The 14,418-nt window shown below is 34.8% G+C and overlaps 1 protein-coding gene and 1 pseudogene across 8 annotated transcripts in view; one reads left to right on the top strand and one right to left on the bottom strand.

The window, feature by feature from the left end:
- Positions 1-14,418, top strand: part of DOCK7 (dedicator of cytokinesis 7) — a 229,138-nt gene that overhangs the window by 82,223 nt on the left and 132,497 nt on the right. The window lies entirely within an intron of this gene.
- Positions 57-408, bottom strand: LOC122227460 (annotated as a pseudogene).

Here is a 14,418-nt window from a genome sequence, read left to right as displayed (position 1 = left end):
TTTTTTTTAATTTAATAAAGTTTTATTTTCTAAAATGTATAGTTGGTAGGATCTGTTCATGCATCTTCACCAGCAGCTGGGGCATCTGCACCCTTGGTGTTTCTGGTATAAATTACTGGAGCTCTGTGCTTTGAAACCAGCTTAAAAAGTCCTTTACTAAGGAGCTCTGAAGGGCTGCCCTGGCAGTGTCCCAGAGACAGCAGCTGGAGTTACAAGCTGATAGTTGGGAACTTCCTTACAGAGTTTGTCATACGTCGCTTTGTCAACAAAACTAGGTTATTGAACTTGTCCTGAACTTTGCCTTCGGACCAGTTCTTCTTTTTGGCCTTGACCCCAGATTTGTTCCCTAAGTCCTTCTTTTTTGGCTGACTTTCCAGCATCTTTCTTCTTCTCATCCTTGGGTGACATTGCAAAGCTCAGAGAGCAGCAGCCACCCCTGCAGTCTCACTAAGATGTCGGACAAAAAGCCCTCAAGTGTTCTTATTGGCAGAATCTAGTATTACACAGGAATCAAATATATGTGCCTGCACTGTGGTTTAACCAATAATCAACAATGTTTACTGATGTACTGCTCAGAATACTTGACATGAGATTGTGGGTAGGCTTTATAGGCTCACCACTCTCTAACACTAAGAGTTCATGACTTGACATTGGGATATCCAACAGGGCAGCTCAGACATAGGATTCCAACCCAGACTTCCCCATCACAGCATATTTCACCACCTAGTTGCCCAGTTTCTGACGCCCAAAGTTTTGAAATCGAAATGATTTCTTTCTTTTTCTTTATTTATTTTGAGAGAGAGAGAGAGTGAAAACAGGGGATGGGCAGAAAGAGAGAGAGAATCCCAAGCAAGCTCTGTACTGCCAGTGCAGAGCTCGACATGGGGCTCAAACTCACGAACCGTGAGATGACCTGAGCCGAAATCAGGAGTCCGATGCTTGACCGACTGAGCCACCCAGTCTTTGTCTTAGTCCTCACATTTACTCTGCAGACAAGTTTTATAAGCTCTGCTTTCAAAATGTATCCCAAATCTTACCTTCTCCGCTTTTAAAACTCTAGGCAGGTCACCATCTAGATCAACATGGTCATATAGAAATATAATGGGAATTGCATTTGTAATTAAAAATTTTATAGTTCCCACATTAAAAAAAACAAAAAGAAACAAGTGAAATTAATTTTAATCATGTTATTTAATCATGTTATTTAACCTAATATATCTAAAATATTATCATTTCAACATATAATAAATGTAAAAAACTGTTGAGATATTTTACTTTTTTTCTTTCCTACAAAAAGTCTTCAAAATTGGGTGTGTATTTTATACTCTAAGCACATTCAGTTTCAGATAAGCCACATTTCGGATGCTCAGTTGCTTCATGGAGGCTAGAGGCTTAGCATATTGGGCAGCTGCTCATCTCAGATTTTTCTGTACATTTCTTTTTTTTAATTAAAAAATTTTTTTTATTAATGTTTTATTTTATTTTTTGAGAGACAGAGAGACACAGAGCACAAGCAGGGGAGGGACAGAGAGGGAGACACAGAATCCAAAGCAGGCTCTAGGCTCTGAGCTGTCAGCACAGAGCCTGATGAGAGGTTCAAACCCAATGACCCAGGTGCCCCAGATTTTTCTGTACCTTTCTAATTTGATCATCTGCCTTCCACCCTGCCCAAATCAATTTTCAACATTATAGCCAGAGATTTTTTTTTTTTTTTTTTTGAAGATTTTATTTTTAAGTAATCGCTGTGCCCAACATGGGGCTTGACCTCATGACCTTGAGATCAAGAGTCACACGCTTTATTGACTGAGCCAGTCAGGTGCCCCTAGCCAGAGAAATTTTAATTATTATCAATTAGATTATTCATTCCTCAATATAAAACCTTCCAGTGACTTCCATTACAAGCAGAAAAATGCTTTTTCTGTAATACTCTATAAGATTCTACATGTTCTATCCCCTGCCTGTCTCTAACTTCATATCCTATTCTGCTTTGCTCATGTCGCTTTAACGTCAATGGTCTTTTTACTGTCCTTTAACAAACAAAATTCCAGTCTGCATAAGGCTTTTCCATTTGTTCTTCTCTTTGCCTAACATGTTTTACCTCAGATCTTCATGTGGTTTGGTTCCTTATTCAGATGTATATGTGTTGAAAGGTCACTGTCTAGAGAGGCTCACTCTCTTCACCCTCAGTAAAAAGATCTACTGCTTTTCTCCTCTAGTTCGCCACCCTTTGTATTTGTGGTTTTCTGCCGTTACATTATATAGTTATGTGATTGGGTTTTTTTTTTTTTTTGTCTTTTTCTTTAGAATGTAATTACTGTTAAGAGGGACTTGTCTATTCCCTTTATCACTTTTTTTTTTTTTTAAGTAAGCTCCACACCCAAGGTGGGGCTTGAACTCAGGACCCTGAGATCAAGTCACATGCTCTACTGACTGAGCCAGCAAGGAGCTCCTTTCCTTTATCACTTTATCTCCAGCATCTAGAATAGTGTGCTAGCACACAGGAAGCACACAGTAAATATTGATTCGATTAGTTAAGAAATAAGGAACTGTGTAGTGTTATGAGAGTGGCATTTACAGTCATAGAGATACGGGTGTGATTTCTGACTCCAGTTTGCACTATTTGGTGACTTTAGGTAAGTTAATTTATTGGCCACTCAGTTATCTTATTTAAAAAATGGGAGATAATAATAATATCTGTCTTCTTGTGAGGGTACAGAGTACAAAACACTACATGTAATTGACACTTAGTGTGAGTAAAATTTCTGGAAGATAGGCTAAAGAAAATATATATTGTTTTTAAGAGAGACAAAGTAACATGAAATTATTCTTCTATAAATTGTGATTTAAGTATTTACAAGGACATGGAATAAAGGAGAAATTATATAATCTAAAGTGTGTCTGAAACCATTTTGAGGTTATCAGCTGTACCTCTTATCTAGTACAGGTATCTTATCTAGAGCATCCCTAACTTGTGTTTATCTGTTTTGCTTCTGCTTGGAAATTGGGGACGTTGAGTGGTCTTTTTTTTCATCTTCCTGCTTATTTTTGTTATTTGCATATTTAAGTATTTTAAAATGATTTTATGACTATACTTAAACTTTATAAGTACTGTAGGCTTAATATTAAAAACGGAGGTCTTTCATCTCATTTTTACCAGCTTTTCCCTACCTTGATATCTAATTTTCAGTATGTCAATCACTGGCAACTCTTTTTGCTCTTTCTTTTGTTTTTTTATTTCTTGTTTCTAGATAACACATCCATGCTACTATTTCTTGATTCTTGTTCAATTTTACATATCTATTGACTGTTGCAGAAGATGAAGATTTAACTCTTATATTTTCCTTCCTAGAAATATATATGCTTGCATAAATCCAGGAAAAAATACATACACTTGTCATCTCTTCCATGTATAGTTATATCCCAGTTTTTCATTAAATTAATGTTATTTTTTTTTACGTTTGTGATTCTTATGTAACAATTTTAGCAGCTTAGCCATGTGGATTACTATGATTCTATTCCTGCATTTGTTTTGTATAGCTTTTTATTTTCTTGGAATAGCTACATTATTTAGTTTTCCCTACTTTTCAGTGTGTTGTCACTAAAATTCTCTGTAAAGCTTCTTGCAGTACAGTAGAATGCATCAGATAGTCTGTTCCCCTGGGAACTAAATTGTAAGTGCGGCAGAGGGACTTTCCTAGGCTCGCTAGACTCAGTGCAGTTGTCATATTGGAGCCTGTTGACCATTATGCTGGAAATTTGCTTTGCATTTCTTTTGCGATGGAGTCCTTATATCCCATATATTTTTCTTTCTTGTTTTACTTATTTTACTGTGAGCCTTCAGTATCTTCCTGAAATAGGATGTATAGGAGTAAATTCTCTAAGAGTTTTATATCTGATGATATGTTTATCTTACCTTTACTCCAGAATTACTAATTTTGCTGGATACAGTATTCTAAGGTTTAAATTATTTTCTGTCAAGACTTTGAAAACAGGACACAACTGTCTTCTGACTTTAAGTGAAGCATTTGAGTGGTCCAGTATACTTCTGACTGCTAATCTTTGGTTGTTATCTTTTCCTTTCAAGGCTTTTTTGAGTTGTTTTCTTTATCCCTGGTGTTTTGAACTTTCATGTGATGTACTGATATGACAACATTTATTTAGTGCTTTATAGTATGTAATTGTTTTCATTTAAATTAATTTATTCAGTGTCAGAGGAATCTTACAATTCCAAAGGAATCTTTTAATTCTGGCTGTATTTATTTTTCTCCACAATAAGGCTGAGATTAAGAAATTTATCTGGACTTGAACCCAGGTCTTATTTTCTATGTTATTCATCCTTTGGGAGGTAGTACCTCTAACATTTATACTTATTGACAATATGAATAAAGTTAAAATTTCTTATTGCTAGATAATTGTTATATTTTTATTAAAGCAGGTAGAACACTTTTATTTACCTTATTATTTGCCTCAAAATGTACATCATTATTTATCCTTGTTTAATAATTTTTTAAGGCCTTATTTTTTTTTAAGTTTATTTTGAGAGAGTAAGAGTGGGGGAGGGGCCGAAAGAGAGTAAGAGAGAGAATCCCAAGCAGGCTCCACACTGTCAGTGCAGAGCACGACGTGGGCTTGAATTTACGAATCGCAAGAACATGACCTGAGCCCAAATTGAGTTGGATGCTTAACTGACTTAGCCACCCAGGCGCCCCTTAATGTCTTATAATTGAGCTGAGTATACAGTTGATATGAATGGCATCCTCGAGTATTATATCTAAGAAGTAATGGAAACAAGGGCCAAAATAGAAAATCTAGACGTGTTTCAGGATTTGAATGGGAGCTGGGTAGAGAACCTGTATCAAGTGAGTACACATCTCACTAAATAAGAAAGCATATTGTTTCCTCTTAAGTATGTATCCAGTTTTAATATATCAGGTACTCCTCCTGGAGAAGAAGGATAAGTTAATACACCAAAAGGTTTAAGTGTAAATTTAATAAATTATAAGTTACTGTGGTTTAGCTGTATGAGTTTTTGGAAATTAAGTAAACATGTATTAGTAGCTGTTTCAGGTAACTTGTTTATTTGTATTTGATTTTGGTTTTTATGACTGAATGCCTTACCATTTGAAGTGTTTAGCATCAGTAAAGATAATTGATTGTTCAAAACTATAATTATTTTCTATTCTGGCAGTAAACTTTTCAAGTGTAAGAATGCATTCATAGCTAATTAACTTGACAGTGATCTTGAGATATCTTTTAACATATCTCAGTGGCTTTAGCTTGCACTGTATCTAAATACTCAATTAATTAAAGAGCTGATACTCATCCCAGGCATTAACAATTCATCAAATGTGTAAAGAAGAACTGTTCTCTCATGAGTGAGCAGTTATTCCCAGAAATAGTAGAATCAGCTAAACTTATCAATAAGTTTAGGTTTATTCCTATTAAACATTTAGTGAAAACAGCTACTGTTTTAGGTTCTAAAATTTTTCATCAAAATAAATTAGTTTCAGGTTAGAATTTTTTTTTAAGTTTATTTGTGTTAGAGAGAGAGATTGCGAGCATGAGCAGGGGAGGAGCAGAGAGAAAGGAAGAGAATCCCAAGCAGGCTCTGCACTGTCAGCTCACAAACTGTGAAATCATGACCTGAGCCAAAATCAAAAGTGGGATGCTTAACCCACTGAGTTGCCCAGGCGCCCTGTTTCACGTTAGAATTTTATATAATCTTTTTTCATCTTATGTGCAGCCTTTAAGGATCTTATGTAAAATGCTTTAATTCATTAACATACTTTGGTAAATTGTGATACAGGATGTCAAGTTTGCTAACTTTCTTAGCGTGCAGAAATGATCATTAAGTGCTCTGTTAGTAGTAGGTTACCCATGAAAGCTGTTGAAGCAAGAAAGATGCATTATTTTGTTTAAGAAAGAGATTAATAATTTTCTGCTATAAGGGTGTCTTCAAAGAAGTAAATAAAGTTAGGCACACGAGAATATAGAAGCAGAATTATGGTTTCTATACTTTGTTGATATTTTTCCTCCTGTTACTTTTTTGCCAAAAATCTTCTTTGATGTTAAAAATGAATAATTGTAAATTTGACTGTATGCAGTTGTTGTTTTTTATAAAATCAATCTCCAAGATATATAAGGAAATAATAGTTTCAGTGTTACTTGAAATGCATATTTCATGAAAAAGTGGGAAATGGGTTCCTGTAACCAATATTTTGCAACCATATTTTCTTTTTAGGAATTATCTTAAACTGGAGATTGACTGGTTTTTCTTCTTTCTCTTTTTTTTTTTTTTTACATAGGGATAATAAAAGTACCTATATTATAGAAATTTGTGAGGACTAAATAAGGTAATACATATAAAGGTTTTTGTAAGGTGCCTGGCACATATTAAATGCTCCATTAAAGAGGTGCCTGGGTGGCTTAGTTGGTGAAGCATCTGACTCTTGATTTTGGCATAGGTCATGATTTCACGGTTGGTGAGGTTGAGCCCCACATTGGGCTCTGTGCTGACAGCGCCTGCTTGGGATACTCTCTCTCCCTCTCTGTCTGCCCCTCTCCTGCTCATTGCTCTGTCTCTCTCTCTCTCTCTCTCTCTTTCTCTCAAAATAAGTAAACTTAAAAAAAAAATGCTTGATAAAAGTTAAGTCATTATTATTATCATTTGCTTTATTAAATTACATTTATCCAAGTATTACACAACTCGAGAGAGAATAGTTTGAAGGCATAAGGATACTGGGCTTTGGGGGGTATAATTAGATAAGAGGATGATTTAAGAATAAGAAGGGAGGTTATCCCAAGCAAGAAGGTATCTTGCTTTGTATTATTACTTGAGCCTTATATGCTCATGTAACCTGAACATCAAATCATATAGGTTGCTTATTGTACTTAATACTGTTAAAAAATTTGAGTGTCATGACAGTTAAAATTTTTAGGAATTTGTAGTTTGTTTAAAAAAACCTTTATCATATCTAGAAAATCTAGCATAGAAATAATTCTAGAATTACAAAAGGAGATGTATGAAACCTCGGCAGATACCAGCTAACATATAGATATCGTAAAAAATTTGCATAAGTTTCCATATATATTTGCTGACTACATTGTTGCTGGATCACAATAATATTCTAGCTCAGTCTGAATTCTTTTTAACCTTTTAAGGTATGTTTCACAGGAGGCCGTAATTTGGGGTAATACACACTAGTGGTTATTACACAAATATATAGGTGTACATTTTCCCAGTGAATAATGTTCAAAAAAGAAAGAAAAGTTGGCATTAGTTCATATACCATCATTATCTCATTAACTGTGCTTAGCAACCTGCATAGAAACAGTATGATTATCTCTGTTTTATAGATGACAAAGCTGACATTCCAGAGGGCTTTCACATTTGTAACCGAAAAAAAAAAAAAAACCCAGAAATTTCAGCATTGTTAATGTGAGTTTTAAGATATTTACACATTATATTTATTTTTTAGTATAAAACTTGAGTGTATTTTAAAGGGTCTCATGAGGTAAAAAAGATTTTAAAAAATTATCGTCTGAATAGAGGGAGAATGAATGGATGTGATTGAAACAAACATTTGGCTGAGGTGAGAGAACATAGGTTAAAAAGAGGTATATTCTGAAAATGACAGATTTCCTATTATTGAACACCTTTGGCTTCTGATTTTTATGGTTATTATCAGACAATGTAGAAAAAGCTGTCTGAAAGGATATATATGTAAAAAATATATTTTTTAGTTTAATTTGTTATTTATTTTTTTCAAAATATGTTTTTAAAAAAAAATTTTTTTTTAACGTTTATTTATTTTTGAGACAGAGAGAGACAGAGCATGAGCAGGGGAGGGTCAGAGAGAGAGGGAGACACAGAATCTGAAACGGGCTCCAGGCTCTGAGCTGTCAGCACAGAGCCTGACGCGGGGCTCAAACTCATGGACTGTGAGATCATGACCTGAGCCGAAGTCGGCCGCTTAACCGACTGAGCCACCCAAGGCGCCCCTCAAAATATGTTTTGAAGAAATTGTTGAGATTTCTCAAAGATATTTTAAAAAATCTGTTATTAAGCCATACCTAAAATTAGAGATTTTTGTATTTAAATAAGTTTTTTTTCCCCCCTACACATTAGTTGTTCACTTATTCTTGTATAGTGTTAATCCAGGAAGGGCCTGGTCTTTTCAAACCCTCTATAGGGATAAATGAGGGTATATAGGTATATGGCAATTTTTAGCTAATGTCATGTATTTCTTATTGTGCCAAATGGAGGTTATTTACAGCAAGTGCTTACTTTATCAAGGAAATACTTATGCTATCACAATATCACAGAAAAATACTAGTCCAGTTGTCACATTAAGATAATCAAATAATACCAGTGGGAAAAATGTTTTTTATTGAGTATCTGAAATCATTTAAAAGTTAGATACTGGATTATGTGTAATGTTACTCATGTTCCAAATTTGTGCTTGAGCTCCACTGTTGCATTTGAGTTATAAAGATCAAAGTATATCTAATTGAGCAAATGCTTGTGTGTTTGATTTTTAAGAGCTATGTCACAGAGCACATGCTATTCTTGGCAAGGTTGTTAGAATTGGCCTCTTTCCTAACAGTAGCCTTAGTTGTAATCACCTACTGAACTTTCATATCTTTGTTTTTTTTTCTAAGTTTTAGAAAGACTGTATCTAGCAAATATTGTGTTACTAAGAATATAAGAATGAATGCAGTGGTTCATACCTGGTAACAATCAGTATAAGAAACAAAATGAAAGGATGCCATTCATTTTGATTTGGACCTTGGTTAGCAGTTAGGAATATGCCCCATACAATTCTTAATAATCGTTTGTAAACCTATAGGTTTACTAATCTGAATATAGTCTTTAAAAAAAATTTTTTTAATGTTTATTTATTTTTGAGAGAGAGTATGAGAGGTGGACAGAGAGAGAGGGAGACACAGAATCTGAAGCAGGCTCCAGACTCCAAGCCGTCAGCACAGAACCCAACCTGGGGCTTGAACCCATGAACTGCGAGATCATGACCTGAGCTGAAGTCAGATGTTCAACCAACTGAGCCACCCAGGCGCTCCCATAGTCATTTTATTTTATTTAAAAAAAAATTTTTTTTTAATATTTATTTATTTTTGACAGAGAGAGAGAGCGTGAGCAGGGGAGGGGCAGAGAGAGGGGGAGACACAGAATCAGAAGCAGGCTCCAGGCTCTGAGCGGTCAGCCAGAGCCCGACGTGGGGCTCGAACTCACGAACCTCGAGATCATGACCTGAGCCGAAGTCGGATGCTCAACTGACTGAGCCACCCAGGCACCCCTCCCATAGTCATTTTAAAAAATATTTTATTTATTTTTTTTTGAGAAAGAGAGAGAGAGACTGGGGGGGGGGGGTGTGGGAACAGAGGATCCAAAGCTGGCTCTGCAATGACAGCAGAGAGCCAGACGTTGGGCTTGATTCCACAAACCATGAGTTCATGACCTGAACCAAAGTCGGACACTCAACTGAGCCATCCAGGTGCCCCACTAACCTAAATATAGTCTTAACCTTTTTATAATGGGAAATTACAAACATACACAAAAGTAAATAGAATAGGGGTGCCTGGGTGGCCCAGTCATTTAAATGTCTGACTCTTGGTTTTGGCTCAGGTCATGATCTCTGTAGTTCATGGGTTGGAGCCCCTTGTTGGTCTCTGTGCTGACAGAGCAGAGCCTGCTTGGGATTCTGTCTCTCCCTCTCTCTCTCTCTCTCTCTCTCTCTGCCCCTCCCTGGCTTCCTTTCTCTCTCTCTCTCTGTCTCTGTCTCGCTCTCTCTCTCTTTCTCTCTCTCTCTCTCTCAAAAATAATAAATAAGTAGAACAGTACAATTAACCTCCATTATCATTCTTGTTTTATGTATTACCTGTTCCCTTTTTTCCCTATAGTAGTTTATTTTTAAAAAATTTTTTTAATTTATTTTGAGGGAGAGAGAGAGTGAGCATGCACACACACGAATGGGGGAGGGGCAGAGAGAGAAGGAGAGAGAGAGAATCCCAAGCAGGCTTTGCATTATCAGTGCACAGCCCAAGAAAAGGCTCAAACCTACAAACTGTGAGATCATGACCTGAGCCGAAACTGAGAGATGTTTAACCAACTTAGCCACCTAGGAGGCACTACTGTAGTTCTATAAAAACAAAGTCTAGTCATGGTATCATTTACCTGTCCATCCTTCAGTATCTTTTCTGTTAAGTAGTTTAATAAGCTTATTACATACTGATTGAATTTTTTCTCTAGTGTTTTGTTGCTAGAAGCAGATTGGCCACCACTCAAAATGTATATATTCATACTATGACCCATGTAATTCATGTTTCTTGAACTAGGTTATATGACAGTAGATCTTGCTTAAATTTGTGGTTCTTAAAATTTTTTATCATGGTACTCTTGGCAGTCTTTTGAATCCTATGACTCTCTTTTTTGGAATAATGTTTTTACGTGCATAAAATAAAATAGAATAACAAAGGAAATTAATTACATTGAATTATAATTATCAAGATATTAAAGTTCTGACATGTTTCTTTCCTAATGAGTTAAATATCTAGCCACATGTCTAAAAACTACTATATTTTCTAAGCAGTAATAAGCATGTGACAATATTCTGAGATACCAGTACTGGTTGTGATATAAAAATATGTACCATTTCTGTTAATAACAAAGTCTCAGGTATAGTTAATACTGGTGTGGTTAGTTTCCTACATTCATTATTTAAGGAAATGCAAATTTCAGTGACAACGAAGAAGTATTTTACTCCCCATTCAAGTTTATAGCCCCTGCTTTAGAGTATAGGTTTTTATATTTATTTTTAGTTTTCATGGATGTCTCAAGCTATTGGTAGTACTCTACTCTTCCAGTTTTGCACTAGATATACCAGTCTTGCTTTTATTCTATCTTGATTGGTCCTAGTTTATTTTAATACAAAAGTTTATGAGTTGAGAGCTCTGTTTTCTACCATTTTAACATAGCCACCCAAGATTTTTTAGTTAAGGGCTTGCATTTGAATGTGAAGAGTGTTATCTCAGACTGCGAGGGAAGGAATAAAGTTCTAGAACAGTAGCAGAGCAGAGTAGGAGAGCAGTTTTGTTCTCCTATCCTGAGAATTAGTGTATTTTCAGTTAGGAAAAATTTGTACAGATTCTTTACTTATAGCGATATGGAGCGATATCCAAGATCTAGTTTTTATAAGTATATACCTTGTTTTGTTTTGTTTTGTTTTACAATTACAGAATCATTTTTTTTTCTTCAATATATGAAATTTATTGTCGTATATACATTGTTTAGTTCATAAAATCATTCAAATACCATATTTTACTTGAGGTTTACAACAACCCTGTGGGGTACATTTGGCAACATTATTATTATTCTCATATGTGGAATGTGGAGACTGAGGCTTTGTTGTTTATATGAAAATACGTACAGCTTTACATCTTTAAGGTTGTAGATTGTTGCTCTTTGAGATATACCTGATCATTTTGTTGGATGTATGATTGTTCCAGGGTTAAACATATGAATTTAGAAAAACAGTTTTGTTTGAGATGGCATCCTTGATTTTATGTTTTCTAAAATGTCATTGAAACCTGATTTTATAAAGGCATACTATGGGAGATTGTTAATCCTACTTTCATGACCTTGAACTCAACATTTCACACCAGTTGAGTAATTTTGTCCTAGCTGATTTGCCTTGAGAACACTTGGACTTTGATAAGAGGGCCAACTGTTTGGTCATTTTGTTTTTAATTTTTTTTTTTCTTGCCTTAAATTATTTTTAATTATAATGTTTCTTGTTTTCAGTTTTCAAAACTGTTGTGTTGGATGATCACTCAACATCACAAACACAAACACGGTGATTATGGTTGTTTATGATGGAAAAAATCACAATGAAATTTGACTATCCTATAATAGAAGGTCAAATATGTAACAATCCATATTTGGAATAGTTTTTATAAAGAAGACAAATACTAGGAATTCAGTAAATACTGGTTAATGCATACAGTTGTGATTAATTTATGAGCTAATTGATTTCCATGAGTTATGCTATTAGGAGGGAAAGATATAAGCATGAGAACATGCTGCTTCTAGGATGATGGGGAGGAAACAGATTATACAACAGTAGGTAACTCTGAAATGAGTAATGTGTATACTTGCTCTTAGTAAAATTCACACTGGCTCAGAGTGAACTCTTGGTATAGAAATTTGGCAGTGATTTACTAAAATTAAGTAGATTGACCATCTTTTTTGATGCTCTTGGAGTTTTTATTACTATTTTTGCATGATTCTTTTTTATCATTTGCCACATGTACTTTTCTGTCTTTTCTTGATTTGCTAAATGCCAGTTGAGGGGTACAGACAGTAATGCTGTAAATATTGAGGGAGGAGCCCCCATTTACTAAGATATTTGTAAAGGAAGTGGGATCATCTGGATCTTGAAGTAGGACCTACCCAAGCAGATAGTCATATAGAGGCATTCTAAATAAATGGAGTGGCATTAGGAAATGCACTTTTAGGAAATAGGCAGTGTTAAAAAGTAGATAATTTTGATTAGTGCAGAGGGTTTGTGTTGGGCAAGAAATGGTTGAAGAGATACCTTGGGGTCAGATTGTAGAAACTCTTGAATACGTGAAAGAGATTGGGATTTTGTTCTGTAGGTTTATGCCCTTTGAATTGGGGTATACATTCTTGCTATATGAGATCTGCAAGACCACAGGGTAAACAGGACATATCTTCCAGGAACATAACTTTTAGAAGACTTGGAGAAAAAATAACTTTTTTTAAATATGGAGATGATTTATAGAGTAGAATACACAATTCACATGCAATTTTAAGATAAATTGTAAGATTTAAGATAAAATCCTAGTAAGATTCTAAAATTTGTGTTTATATAAAGCCATTTTCATCCCAGCACTGTAAGGAAATGCTTTCATTATTCTCAAGCTGTTAAACTCTTTTTTTTTTTTTTTTTCTGTTAAACTCTTTTAATAGACAAGTTTGAACATCATAGGTCAAAGTAGGATGTAGCCATTGTAAATTTGTTTTAGGAAAATTGAAGGAAGATAGACAAACTTAGGAGACTATTTAGATAATTTAAAACTCAGGGTAAAAGTGGGTCTTGGTGGGCTTTGGGCAGTAGACATGGGAAGAAATGGTATCATATTAACAGACCTTTCAGAGGAAGATTGTATTCCATTTAGTGGCTTCAGATACAGGAGAGGTGGTTTACAAAGTAGAAAGACAGAGATGTCTTCCAGGTTTTAAGCTTGGATGACTGGAAGCATGATACTACCATTAGTGAATATGCAGAAGTAAGGAGGAGTGTGATAAGGTAGAAAGGAAGGACCAGCAGGGGCAGTAAGGCTTTAATGAGTTTTGATATGTTGAATTTGAGGAGATTATAGGGTATCAAAAGGAGGAATGGCAAACAGGCAATGTAAGAAGGGGAACCAGAGAGAGATCTGGGAATAATATATAAATTTGGGAACTTTACTCATTGAAAATAGAGGAGTCCATGAGAGTAAATAGATTTTCTGAGGATCAGAGTAGAAGAGATGATTGAAGAGTGTGCATTGGCCCGAATATATCACTTACTAGGAGGGAATAGGGCTATAAAAATGCATCCAGGCTAAGGATAATCCTGAGAGTGTAATAGTAGTGTGGAAGTGAAATGAAAGTGAAATTTGGAAGAAGAATATTGTTTATTAGTAAGTAGCAGAGAGATCCAAGAGAATGTGGACTGAGGAAAGGCCATTTGATTAGACAATTGTGAGTTAGTGGTGTAATTAGAATACTTGGCAAAGTAGTGAGGACAGAAGGACATGATTTGTGAATCATAAAAAAAAAATTTTCTCTTCCAGAATTATCTCTCCACTGAGCATATTTTATATGCAGAAAAAAACTAACTTAGTACTCCTAAAAGGAACAAAATGAAACTTACTGTGTAAGAATTGTGAAAAAAAAAAAAAAAAAAAAAAAAAAAAGGACGAATAGAAGAAGCAATTGATATATTAAATAATGCATTATTTTGTATTTGAAAGCTTCCAATTTTTTTGTGAAAAAAAGTCATTTTGGCATTCTGGCTCCAAAATCAATTTTGACAGTTCGGCTGCGGTTTTAAAAACTAAAACCTATTCTTGCCTTTGTTCTTTTGTACTCTTTGGAAACAAAATATTTATGTAGGATCCACATAGATCATACATGTTTACATATGACATGTTATACATATATGACATGTAGAGAAAAATACATAATGCCGAATATTTATTGACTAAGGTAAGTCACTATGTAACTTGGGCATTTTATTCTTTAAAAACTGGATTTAATTCAAAATTTTATTTCCATTTGCTAGTTTCTTTAAAAACCTTATTTAGAAATAAATACTGACAAGTGATATTCTGGTC

This window comes from Panthera leo, chromosome C1 (assembly GCF_018350215.1).
Source record: "Panthera leo isolate Ple1 chromosome C1, P.leo_Ple1_pat1.1, whole genome shotgun sequence".
Classification (NCBI taxonomy): domain Eukaryota; kingdom Metazoa; phylum Chordata; class Mammalia; order Carnivora; family Felidae; genus Panthera; species Panthera leo.
This window is presented reverse-complemented; position numbering and strand designations above follow the sequence as displayed.